The sequence below is a fragment of the Schistocerca piceifrons genome, chromosome 1 (assembly GCF_021461385.2).
Source record: "Schistocerca piceifrons isolate TAMUIC-IGC-003096 chromosome 1, iqSchPice1.1, whole genome shotgun sequence".
Taxonomy (NCBI): Eukaryota; Metazoa; Arthropoda; class Insecta; order Orthoptera; family Acrididae; genus Schistocerca; species Schistocerca piceifrons.
In genome coordinates, this window is record NC_060138.1 from 452874360 (window position 1) to 452887619 (window position 13260).

General features: G+C 44.2%; 1 protein-coding gene across 2 annotated transcripts in view; it reads left to right on the forward strand.

Moving 5' to 3' along the window:
- The window catches only part of LOC124784644 (S-adenosyl-L-methionine-dependent tRNA 4-demethylwyosine synthase TYW1-like), a 97302-nt gene that overhangs the window by 17913 nt on the left and 66129 nt on the right, over positions 1-13260 (forward strand). The window lies entirely within an intron of this gene.

Below are 13260 nucleotides of genomic sequence, written 5' to 3' on the forward strand. Positions count from 1 at the left end.
AAATATATGGCTGTGGTACCCCATATGAAGAAAATGATGGACAAGCATGTGCCTGACCGCTGAATTGGTGTAGGAAAGATTACAGTCCTGATTTTCATACTTGGGAGACCTTGTAGCATGGCTAACCATTCCTTGAGAGATTATCTGCATGCTGCCACCACTATAGTTTTATTTTCAAAATATTCAGTGGATTTGTCCTTCACTTCTGCATAACCTAAAATGTATGGGTCTTTATCCTGAAGCAACTGCTGCACCAAACCTTAGGTAAGAGTTACAGGATTGTATAATCAGGGTGTATACGACGTGGGACAACCGGGAGATCTGGGAAAAACCCGGGAATTTTTTCATCCAGGAGAAAACCGGGAAAAACTCGGGAATTGTTTAGAATTCCGGGAATTTTTCATTGTTTTAATTTTCAGTTAAATTTTTGTGACTTTGAATGGTAAGAACCAATACTCTAACAAAGGATATTACTGTATCCCGCTACTGCAGAATAATATTGCAGCAACAAAACACGAACGAGAGGAAAAAAAAAACGAAAATAAAACTTAATTTGCAAAGGAAATGCGCCGTATACAACAACAAAACAGTGCTCCTCATACAAGCATCTGCCAACAGCAGAGTGTGTCAAAGGCTTTAGGAAGAATATGCAAAGCTTCGTAACAACAAATTGCCTCTGATGAGCGTGGCGTGACAACTGTTTAAATTACATTCGTTTGGGCAGTTGTGGGCGGGCTCTTGGGCATGCGCAATTGAGTCTCGTATGAGTAGTACCTTCTCCCGCTTCTGGTTACAGAAGTGTGGCTGGGCGCCACTACTTAATATTGCCCCAGTTCGGAAATTAGTAAATCTGGGACTGATGCACAGAGCAGTCTGAGTTGTGGTGGGGAGGTGGGTCGTCTCCACGTGACCTGTGTTTACGTTTAGTGATTTTAGTTGTTTCCTCTTCGTTTATTGCCCTAACATTAAATGATAACAAAACGGATTTTTGTGGCCGGTAGCTATCAAATGAATTAAAATATGTTCGCGTAATTACGGATGGCTAAAATGTGTTATTAGTTTCAGATTTTATTTCCACCTTTCTGACAGTCAAACATTAATCGCCTTACAGAACAATGAAGTTATTTTTGCCGGTTTGCTAAAGAGATTTGGCTTTTATTAATCTTTTCTGTTGAGGCAGTCAATTTATTTGAAATGAAGTGTTTAATTTCACGCTTTTGGCCAGTTTCAACTGTTCGCTGCATTTCAAGTGCACGTATGGCATTATGCCATAATAAAGAACCAAACATGAGATAATACAGTACTGGTACTCCAAGAAAATTTACATACGAATGTGCATTTTAAGCCGAATTATGCGTTTTAGTATGGTTCACGAAATTTCAACATTCTTGAAGTATCCTCTGATGTCTTGTTTCTTTTATGGTATAATTTAAGATCTTTCAATGTTTTACACGTACGAAGATATGGGCTTCCTGCATCATCGTAGCTGCCAAGCGCGGTGACGCTTGTTATCTGGCGCTCTCTTGCAACTGCTGAAACGAACCTATTTCTAACAGGTCGCGGGAAAATAATTGCGAATGGTAGTTTAAAAAGCGTTACATTGAAAGCAGATTTCCTTTTACGTAAGATGAGCTATGTGCGAGAATGTACGATGAATTTCTTAAATCACAAAGCGTTTGACTCTTTTAAAAATCAACTCTTTGAGGACGACCATTTAGAAGAATTTCGAGCCCAGAAGATCAGACATTTACGTCGTTATTAAAAATTACTGGCAAATTTGTGTGATGTATCTTAAAGTGTAACAAGCGCAAAAAAGATCAACATTATATGTGGAAGCTTAGCTTCTCTTCCAACTTATTAACCTTAGAGACCAATAAGATATGTGAATGCTATGTATATTAATTTAAACCATTAACTTTTCTTATTTGTGTGTTCACGCTACGTAACAGTGATCTTGCTATTGATTGACTACATCACGTGTCCTATGCTCTCATCAGCTGGCGAGATCACGTGGCTTACAAAAGCGCATCGCAATCTCGATTTCAATGCTTCGGAAAGTGATGTGCAGTGTTTGGTGGATTTCGAATTTATACCTTCGTAATACGAAAATATGCAGCGTACATGTTGCTGCACATCAAAGGTCTTTGAAAACGTATTTTTCCTCCTGAGTTTAGTTTTCTAAAGCGTGGGGAAATTCTACTCCGGTATATAAAACCATAAACATTCTAAGGATTGATGAGTTTTACAGTGCCAAATAAGAATGTACTGTCACTTAACATGGAAAAAGTGTATTTTCACCCGGGAGAAAGTGTATTTTTAACCGGGAAATCCGGGAATATTTTTTCTTTGTCCACGTATACACCCTGATAACAAGAAAGCTCGTTTGTAACTGTTGTCCTGTGTGCAGTGAAGTGTTGGACCGGTCTAGATATGTAGCTGTGCCAAGTTTCCTTTGCCCCAACAAATGGGGTGTAATGCTGGTGGGATCCCCTGATTTCCCCTTGCTGTTGGTTTCATTCATCTAGCCTTTGTAACATATTTTCCTGGATAGAATGAACTGCAAGGTGTGTAAGATTTGTATTGTGTAGTGAATTTGCTACGCTACTTGAAATTAATTGAACACAGATTAATATTCTCAGCCAGAATTCCTAGACAAACTTGATGAGACAAGGTAGTGAAGAAGAGTTCCAGTACTAAATGTAGCACAGAAAGTTACAGAGTTCATGGTATAATGGTATCAACGCCCTCAGTGGTCACTGTCTCTCATTAAAATCCAAAACTCATATTCAGCAAAACATAGAATAATACTTTGTGCTGTATACCATCGAAGATTTGAAATACTTCATTGGTACACTCTCTTAATGAGTGCAGGTTTTGAGCGGATTTGAACTTCTGTATCAACTGCCAGTAATGTATGTTGTCTTCTATTGCAGCTGGTGACTGCTGTTGTCCATTCAAAGTTACTGATTGACTATGGGTGCTGCGTAAGTTTAAAATTCTTATGCGAAAATCACTACCAAGTGATCTTTACAGTGTTGATGAACTCTCTTTTACCACAACACAAAACCATAACTTCCAGTTCAGGTACAACACTCTTTCGAATTTTGCCTGACTGAGACTAATTTCGGTACACAATATAGTCACTTGCCAGAAGTAAACACTGTTCAGATCTAAGTCTGTTACTGTCATCTTTGAGCGATTGTGACTATGGCGGCTGCTATACCCGTGGACTGGAGACTTTATGAAGGTGGTAGACTGCTGATTCAAGACTGCTGGTACCTTGCTGGGGTGAGAGTTAAATAGCCACTTGGGTTGATACTGGGAATTTGTGGTGTTTGCTGCGCGACCTAACGATATTGTGCATCCGCTCATTGACTTCTTAGCGAGAGCAATTTCATCCCTCTGCCTTACTGTTGCATGTGATGGAGGCACGCAATATTGTGTGGTCAGCACTAGCGGTGTCTGTGGAAGACCAATGAAGAACTCATTGCTCTGGTTTTGCCTTGATATAGGCTGAACGTACACGCTGCACATGACAGAAAGATGGACTACATGGCAGGAGTTGTGCTGTGGACACAACAAATGTACTGAGATAGTCCCTGCAGTTGCGATAAACACTACATCCAAGTGGTGCACTGATTAATGAAACTTTCTAGTAAGTTGGATGGATCACTGGTGAAGTCCCAATGTAGCTGACATCATGAATCCCTTCCCTTCCCTTCCCTTTCATTTCTCTCCTCTCCACCTTCAATTTTCAGAATACGTATCACAGCTGCGGATTCTGCAGATGTGTCTGAAAGAACGACCATGAACCATTCGAATAATTGAGTTGCCTCGATGGTCAATGAATCTGCCAGCTTCATTGTGAATGCACAATCACATTAGACCTGCAGGAATCCCAAAGTAGTGAGCATGGAGGACATGGACAGGGACTGCTGACAGGTGGCGCAATACTTGTGCCGGCAAAACATTACTGTTGACAGTTCACATTATGTCAAGTTAGGTTGGCTGTGCTGCAATGGGGATGGTTGCAACAGTAGTCCACACATAGAAGATATGGTTTTCTGTTTCACTCATAAATGTAAACTATTAAGAATAACAGTGTGTATAAGAAATTAATTTTGACTTGATATCGCAATGACAGCAAGTAAACAATAAATAATATAAATATAATCATAACAAAGCACACACTATCGATACTGTCCCCCCAGGGGGTCCACAACTCTTTTGTGGACATGTGCGTAGCGAGCACGGGACTCCGAGCTAATGTGGCCCTCCTTCCTTTCCGGGCTGCATACCTTCCCTTTCCGCATCCTTCCCCCCCCCCCCATCTTCGCCCCCCTCCCCCCCCCCCCCCCCCACCTCTGGCTCTTTCCTTCCCTTTCTCCCCCTCTGGGAGTATGGTTTGTGCCTACGTCCCGGAGACGGACGCTCGAAACTGTTACAAATTCCTTGCTTTCTACACTTGCAAGTCTTTGTCCTTCCTCTGTCCTTCTCTTTTCCTTCCCTCTTCTCTTTGCACTTTTCTCCGCTGCGGCGTTTGAGACCCCTCTTCTTTCCTTTCCCTTTCTCTTTTTTTTCCTCCCTGTGCGTGTCTGAAGGCCGACCCACGCATTTCCATGCGTAGCCGGTGACGGGGTAACGCGTAATTCCCCGCCCCGGGTAGACAGGTAGGACACGTACGTACCCCCTGGTAACGGCGAGGCCCAGGGAGGGGTGATTACCCGATCTGATACCTTCCGAAAGTGCCGATTGGTCCCTCCGTCCGTTTGTCGGGAGGTGTGACCTAAGGTGTGAACAATCACCTAAGGCGGGAGTGCCCTCAGAGAGGGCCCCCACAAGCGAGGAGCGCGCCATCGGAGACGCCGGTAATCATGGGGGATTCTTCCGCAATGGTTTCCTCACCTTCCACTATGTCTGCTCACAAGCGTAAGTTCACTGAGTCTCAGCCACAGTTCTTCCATCGTTGCCACAGTTCCTTGTTGTTTCTCGGTCTGGCGAAGGTCACGACTTCTCCACGGTCAACCCTTTCATTATTCAGAAAGGTGTCGACGCAATTGCAGGTCCTGTAAAGTCTTGTTCCAGATTACGGAATGGCACCCTGTTGTTAGAAACAGTCAGTGCCCTCCAGGCACAAAAATTGCTGCGTACTTCTCTGCTCCACACCTTCCCTGTCCGGGTTGAAGTGCACCGCACTTTAAATTCCTCGCGTGGAGTCGTTTATACACGCTCCCTCCATGGATTGTCTGACGAAGAAATTCAGCACTACTGGTCTGACCAGGGCGTAACGGCTGTTCATAGAATTATGAAAAGGGTTGACACGAACATCATTCCATTTGACAAAGTTTAACTCCCATCGAAAACACAGCTCTACAAAATAAATTTTTTTTTTCGTTGCCAGGGAAGTTTGAACAAAAATGGGATATTGTTATGATACTCATTCCGAATATATTTGTACTTTTTCCAAATTGGCTCTGGTTTATTGAGATATAGGTTATTTGTGGAAATGAGAGTTTCATGTGGATAATATCGACTGCAGGGTCCATATATGGTGTAATGTATTTGCTACCTGTTTTTTAATTAGTGATATTGTACTATCTTTATTAAACAATTGTGCTCAGGGAGTGCATCTGTGTGGTTGAGGATTACATCATGCAAACATCACACTGTCAGCATGTGTTCAGTCCTGTTGTGCGGTGCCTGTGTTGAAGATATTGAGGGTTGTGCAGATTTGAATTCGGCGGTACTCGACATTCATTTGTTGGCCGAGGTAATCCCCGCAACAGCCGATAGGTAGCGTTCAGTGTAAACAAGAAAAATGGCGATGGTCGAAAGTCACACACATGTGCAGTGCAGCTTCAAGGAGATAGAACCTTTTCATCGTGACGTAGCAAATAAGAGGTGAGTATTCATTTCACACAAAACAATTAATGATGTTTGTTGGATGTGATTGACATGCAAATACAAGAAAGTTCTGCATAATATGTAGTATTTGTGCAATTTTGTTTTAGGAAAACATGAGTTCTTCACGCCGTCTTTGCGTGAACCATCCAGATGAGTTCTGCTACATTTGTGGTGAATACGTTCTTCAAAAGAACAGGAAGAATATCACTCCTTTTGTGAAGGAAGCGTATCTGGCATATTTCGGAATTAAACTTGGAGATCAAGACAAGGCGTGGGCACCCCATAAAGTTTGTAAATGCTGTGTGGAGTGCTTACGGCAGTGGACAAAACGAAAAAGGAAAAGCTTAAACTTCGGAGTGCCTATGGTATGGCGAGAGCAGAAGAACCATACAGATGATTGCTATTTTTGCATTGTTAATGTGAAAGGTTTTAATAGGTTCAAAAAACGAAAGTGGGAATATCCCGATTTGGAGTCAGCAAGAAGACCGGTGGTGCACAGCAACGATGTTCCTGTACCAACCTTCACAACATTACCCACGCTAACATCATCAGATGACGATGTGCACGGCGAGGAATGTACAAGTAGTGGTTCGGAATACGAAGGACGTGAGACACAACCCCAGCAGTTCGACCAGAAGGAGCTCAGTGACTTGATACGAGAACTCAATCTTTCAAAGCAAGCATCAGAACTCTTAGCATCCAGGCTTAAGGAAAAGAACTGTCTTCATCCAAGTGTTAAAATAACAGCTTACCGGACGAGAGAAGAAAACCTTCTTCCATACTTCAACCAAGAAGAGGTTATAGTGTATTGCAGCAATATACCTGGACTTTTACTTGAATTGGGGCTGCCGGAATATAGACCAGAGGACTGGCGTCTCTTCATAGACAGTTCCACTAGAAGTTTAAAATGTGTTCTCCTACACAATGGCAATCGTTATGCATCTATTCCAATTGCCCACTCAACAAAACTTTGTGAAGCATATGCTAACATCAAGATGGTTCTGCAGAAAATTCAGTATATGCAGGACCAGTGGTTGATTTGTGTTGATTTGAAAATGGTGAACTTCTTGCTTGGACAACAAAGTGGATACACAAAGCACCCATGTTTTATCTGCATGTGGGATAGTAGGGCAAAGCACGAACATTGGAAGCAGAAAACATGGCCTCCAAGGGAACATATGGCTGTTGGTGAAGCAAACATCATTAATGAACCTCTGGTTAGTAGGGACAAGATTGTTCTTCCACCATTACATATTAAGTTAGGACTAATGAAGCAATTCACCAAAGCTTTAGACAGAAATGGTAATTGCTTCACATACATCTGCAATACGTTCCCTGGACTCAGTAGTGAAAAACTTAAGGCAGGAATATTTGATGGTCCTCAAATTCGCAGGCTCATCAACGATACCAATTTTACAAGTGTCATGACTGTCACTGAAGCATCGGCCTGGAACAGTTATGTCGCTGTTGTAAAATGTTTTTTGGACTATCATAAAGCTCCCAATTACGAGGAACTGGTCAAAAACATGCTCACTAACTTTCAAAACTTAGGAGCTAACATGAGCATAAAATTGCACTTCCTTCACAGCCACTTGGATCGATTTCCTCGTAATCTAGGTGATTTCAGTGAGGAACAAGGAGAGCGGTTCCATCAAGATATGAAAGGAATAGAGGAAAGATATAAAGGAAGATGGGACAGGCATATGATGGCAGATTATTGCTGGAATCTGCAACATGACTGTTCTGAAGAGACCTATAAAAGGAAAGCGTGCAGGAAGCGGTTCGTCATGGACGGAAAATGATATACTTATAGAGAAACTTTTCAATTATGTTTTATACGTGGACAAATGCCTATCAGGTTTTCATAGAAGCTATTTATTAAGATTATTTTCTTTTTTCATTGTAGTTTGTAGCGCTCGAGTTCAGTATTAGCAATTTTTTCTAATTTTTTGAATAAATCATGCATTATCTCAAAAACTAGAGCCAAACTGCATAAATGGTTGCTATATTCGTCCTCAGCACCACTAACCCATCTTAAAGCCACTCAAATATCCTTGGCAAGAAAATGAGTGTTGACCAGTGAAATCAAAGCAGGCTATGAGATAATTTCCGTTCGCCCTTATGTCCCAAACCCTACGCGTTGCTATCGGTGTCAGCGGTTCAATCACACTAGCCAGTCCTGTTCCAATCCCGAGCCCAAAAGTCAAACACCAAGACTTCGAAAAAAGAGCATACTCGTGAAGAGTTTTTACGTACCGCAACTTCCCAACCATCGGTTCCTCCTCCATCTAAACATCATACTTCCAAGAAGGCTACAAAGAAACCCAGTTCCTCTCCTTCTCCGCCAAGGCGTGTCCCATCTACAGCACCACCTGGCGGACATCGCCCTCGGCCGTCTTGTGTGTCGCCGAGGCGCACTGCTGGTGGCTGATCAACCGGCCGATCGCTGGTGGCAGGAGCTGCTCCTGACCAACCTATGGATCAGGATCTTCTGCCTTCGGCTGAATGCCATTCCATGCTGTCGGTCGCAAGCTCTGAGCAGTCGTTGAGTTGACAGCACCCTTGGTCACATTCCTCCATTTTCTTTTCACCCTATGTCCATTATCCACTGGAATATCCGCGGTATTCGAGCCAATCGGGATGAATTGTCGATCCTCTTACGATCCTACTCGCCGGTCATCTTCTGTCTTCAGGAAACAAAGCTGCGTCCCCATGACCGCTTTGTTCTCCCTCATTTTCAGTCTGTCCGATATGATCTCCCCTCTGTTGAAGGCACTCCAGCACATGGAGGACTCATGATTCTTCTCCATGAAACTCTCCATTATTACCCAATCCATTTAAACACTTCCTTCCAAGCTGTCGCCGTCCGTCTTTCCCTTTCCGGATACATGTTCTCTCTTTGTACTGTATACATTCCATCGTCCACACCAATGGCACGAGCTGATCTCCTTCATCTCCTTGGTCAGCTTCCACCCTCCTATTTGCTGGTTGGGGACTTCAATGCCCACCACCCGCTTTGGGGATCTCCACATCCTTGTCCACGTGGCTCACTATTGCTAGACGTCTTCCACCAAGCGGATCTAGTTTGCCTCAACACTGGGGTCCCTGCATTTTTGTCTGCCTCCACGACAAATTTATCTCATTTGGACCTTACGGTCGGTACTGTTCCGCTAGCTCGGCGCATCGAATGGTTCGCCCTTGATGATACACACTCGAGTGACCACTTTCCATGTGTCCTTAGACTGCAGCCTCAACTGCTATACATGCGCCCGCGACACTGGAAGTTTGCCCAAGCTGATTGGACACTTTTTTCGTCTCTAGAGACATTCGATGACCGTCACTTTCCCAGCGTCGACGATGAGGTCACACATATTACTGATGTTATTCTTACAGCTGCGGAACGTTCAATACCATGCACCTCCGAATTGCCCCGGCGCCCCTCCAGTTCCTTGGTGGAACGAGGCATGCCGTGATGCAATACGTGAGTGGCGACGTGCTCTCCGCGTTTTCCGCCACCATCCTACTTTGGCCAACTGTATCCGCTATAAGCAGTTCCGTGCGCGATGCCGTCGTGTCATCCGCGATAGCAAGAAGGCAAGCTGGAAATTCTTTATTAGCTCATTTAACACCTTCACTCCCTCCTCGGAAGTTTGGAGTCGGCTTCGACGGTTCTCAGGCGCGCCTAGTTTCTCCCCGGTCTCTGGGCTCACTGTCGCGCATGATACATTAGTGGACCCCGTTGCAATTTCTAACTCGTTGGGTCAGCACTTTGCTGAGATTTCGAGCTCTTCAAATTACCCACCAGCGTTTCTCCCGAAGAAACGTGCAGCGGAAGTGCGACCTCTTGCTTTCTCCTCTCAAAATCGCGAAAGCTACAATACTGTTTTCTCCATGCGGGAACTCCAACATGCACTCTCTTCTTCTCGCTCCTCCGCCCCAGGACCGGATGGTATCCACGTCCAAATGTTGCTGCATTTATCAACCCGTAGTCTGCGTTACCTCCTTCGCCTGTATAATCGAATTTGGACCGACAGTACTTTTCCCAGACGATGGCGGGAAGCTATCGTCGTTCCTGTTCCGAAACCTGGAAAGGACAAACATCTCCCCTCTAGCTATCGCCCCATTTCTCTCACGAGTAGTGTCTGTAAGGTTTTGGAGCGTATGGTGAATTACCGTTTAGTGTTGTGGCTGGAATCCCGCAGTCTTTTAACACCTGCCCAATGCGGATTCCGAAAGCATCGTTCTGCAGTTGACCATCTTGTTGCTCTCCCACTTATATCATGAACAATTTTCTCCGGAAATGCCAAACAGTAGCAATATTTTTTGATCTGGAGAGAGCATACGATACCTGTTGGAGGACAGGCATCCTCCGCACACTGTTCTCTTGGGGCTTTCGAGGTCGGCTGCCCCTTTTTCTTCACGAATTTATGGCAGAGCGCACATTTAGGGTGCGGGTGAACACTACTCTCTCCCGTACTTTCTCCCAAGAAAACGGGGTACCCCAGGGCTCCGTGCTGAGTGTTATACTGTTTGCCATTGCCATCAATCCAATTATGGATTGTCTCCTTCCTGATGTCTCGGGCTCCCTCTTTGTGGACGATTTTGCGATCTACTACAGCTCTCAACGGACCAGCCTTCTTGAACGACGTCTTCAAGGATGTCTCGATCGCCTCCGCTCTTGGAGCATCGAAACTGGCTTCCATTTCTCTCCCAGTAAGACCGTTTGTGTTAATTTTTGGCGACGTAAGGAGTTTCTTCCGCCCTCCTTACATCAAGGTCCTGTCAACCTTCCGTTTTCAGATGTCGCTAAATTCTTGGGTCTTATGTTTGACAGAAAACTGTGCTGGTCCTCCCACGTTTCCTATCTTTCGGCTCGCTGTCTGTGATCCCTTAACACCCTCCGTGTCCTGAATGGTACCTCCTGGGGAGCGGACCGAGTGGTCCTTCTCCGCCTCTATCGCGCCTTAGTGCGCTCGAAATTGGACTATGGAAGCATAGTCTACTCCTCTGCTCGGCCGTCTATTCTTCGGCGTCTCGACTCTATCCACCACCGTGGATTACGTTTAGTGTCTGGAGCTTTTTACACTAGCGCTGTGGAAAGCCTTTATGCTGAGACTGCTGAACCTCCGCTGTCCAATCGGCGAGCAGTCCTTCTGAGTCGTTATGCTAGCCATCTGTCTTCCATGCCTGCTAATCCAGCCCATGACCTTTTTTTCGACGCCTCCTTTGATGTAGGGTATGCAGGCCGCCCCTCCTCCCTACTACCACCGGGAGTCCGCTTCCGTCAACTGCTCCATTCTCTTTCCTTCCGCTTTCCTAAAACCTTCTTGACAACTTGGGGTACAGCACCGCCTTAGCTCTGTCCCCGGATCTGCCTGCTCCGTGACCTTTGTCGATTTTCCAAGGATGGTACCCCTTCACTTGTTTATCGTCGGGCATTTGCTGCTCTATGTGCACAAATGACGGACGCCACATTTATTTACACCGACGGCTCGAAAACATCGTTAGGTGTAGGGAGTGCCTATATTGTTGGCGACACCCCGTATCACTTTCGGCTTCCCGACCAGTGTTTGGTTTATACTGCGGAGCTTTACGCTGTTCTCCAGGCTGTCCACTACATCCGCCGCCATCAGCGGATACAGTACGTTATCTGCTCAGATTCTCTCAGCTCTCTCCTCAGTCTCCAAGCTCTTTATCCTGTGCACCCTCTGGTCCACTGGATTCAGGACTGTCTGCGCTTGCTCCACGTGGGGGGCGTCTCGGTGGCGTTCCTCTGGCTCCCGGGACACGTTGGTATCTGTGGAAATGAGGCGGCCGATATTGCAGCCAAGGCTGCAGTCTCTCTTCTTCGGCCAGCTATTCAATCGATTCCCTTCGCCGATCTACGGAGCGTTTTATGTCGTCGTGTTGTTCATTTATGGCACGCGCATTGGTCGACACTTCCCCATAATAAATTGCGGGACGTGAAAGCTCTTCCTTGTGCTTGGACCTCTTCCGTCATCGGGAGGAGGTAATTTTAACTCGACTCCGGATAGGGCACTGTCTTTTTAGCCATCGACATCTTTTAAGCGGCAATCCTCCCCCACTATGTCCCCACTGCTCTCAGCTGAGGACGGTAAGACACCTTTTAATAGAGTGCCCCTACTTTAATCCGTTACACTCCCATCTACAGCTATCGCCTGCTATATATCGTCGATTTTAGCAGATGACACACGCTCAGCCGACCGCGTTCTCCAGTTTATTAGTGCCAGTGAAATTATTTCAGTCATTTGAAGCTTTTTTTTTGGGGACAACCAACCCCTTTCTGTAGTGGATTTTTAAGCCTTCCTTCTGCTTTTAGTTTCTCCAATTTTATGACTTTCGTTCTCATTGCTGCTGATTTTCAATTTCGGTTTTTTACTGTTTCCTAAGTCACGAACCGGGCGCTAATGACCATAGCAGTTTTGCGCCCTAAAACCAAAATGGGGAAAAAAAAAAAAAAAACTTGAAGTCTATCCAACCCATCCTTTTCTTAATTTTGTCATCATCCTATTCATTGTACTGAATGAACTTTCTATGCTGGAGGTGGAGACAGGAATTCACGGCACATGCTGAGTGAGTGTCCTTAGTGTTTCACAGCCCATTTCAGCCCTTAAAATAAATGAAGCCACTAAGGAAAAGAATTTATTGTTTGAATTTATATAATTTTGGTTGTCTAGAACCTCACCAAAGCAATTTAATAATTCTGAAGTAGTGTGTTTGCTAATATGTGTGGACTTTTCACTCTGAAATTTAACACACTTGATGTATTTGATGTCACTTTTCAGTGCTATCTTATAAGTTAGAGATTCATATTTTTTTGAATAAGGGATTTCTTCTTTGCTAAAGAAATACAGACTTTGAATTAAAGAAGACACTGCTTGTTGATTTAAAACTTTTCACTTTAATTTTGTTTAATTATCTGCTTATGAATTGGAGTGTTTAATCCCTGTAATTTACAGTTTTCAAGTGCAACAGCTTTTGTATGTTTCTCTGACTTGGCATGCTTTTCCAGTGTTTCTGTTCTTCCAGTAGCTTTTCTAAATTTAGTGAAATGTGGAGGTGTGAATGCTCTCTTGTTTTCGTACAGCATCAGTATAATTTTGTAAATGCGATTCCACATAGTTTGCAAAAAGCCTCACCCAGATTGTGATCAGAGTACCACTAATTTTACCTACAATCCCATTTTTTCTGGTACTTACATCTTGTATTCAACACTTTCTTTATGATGATGACTTAATTATAGGTAATTTTTTGTCCAAAGGCAAAAGAAGACTAATTGAAGATTCAGTAAGCAATTCACCAGTGTAATCACTAGCATTTCTTTCAATAGACTGT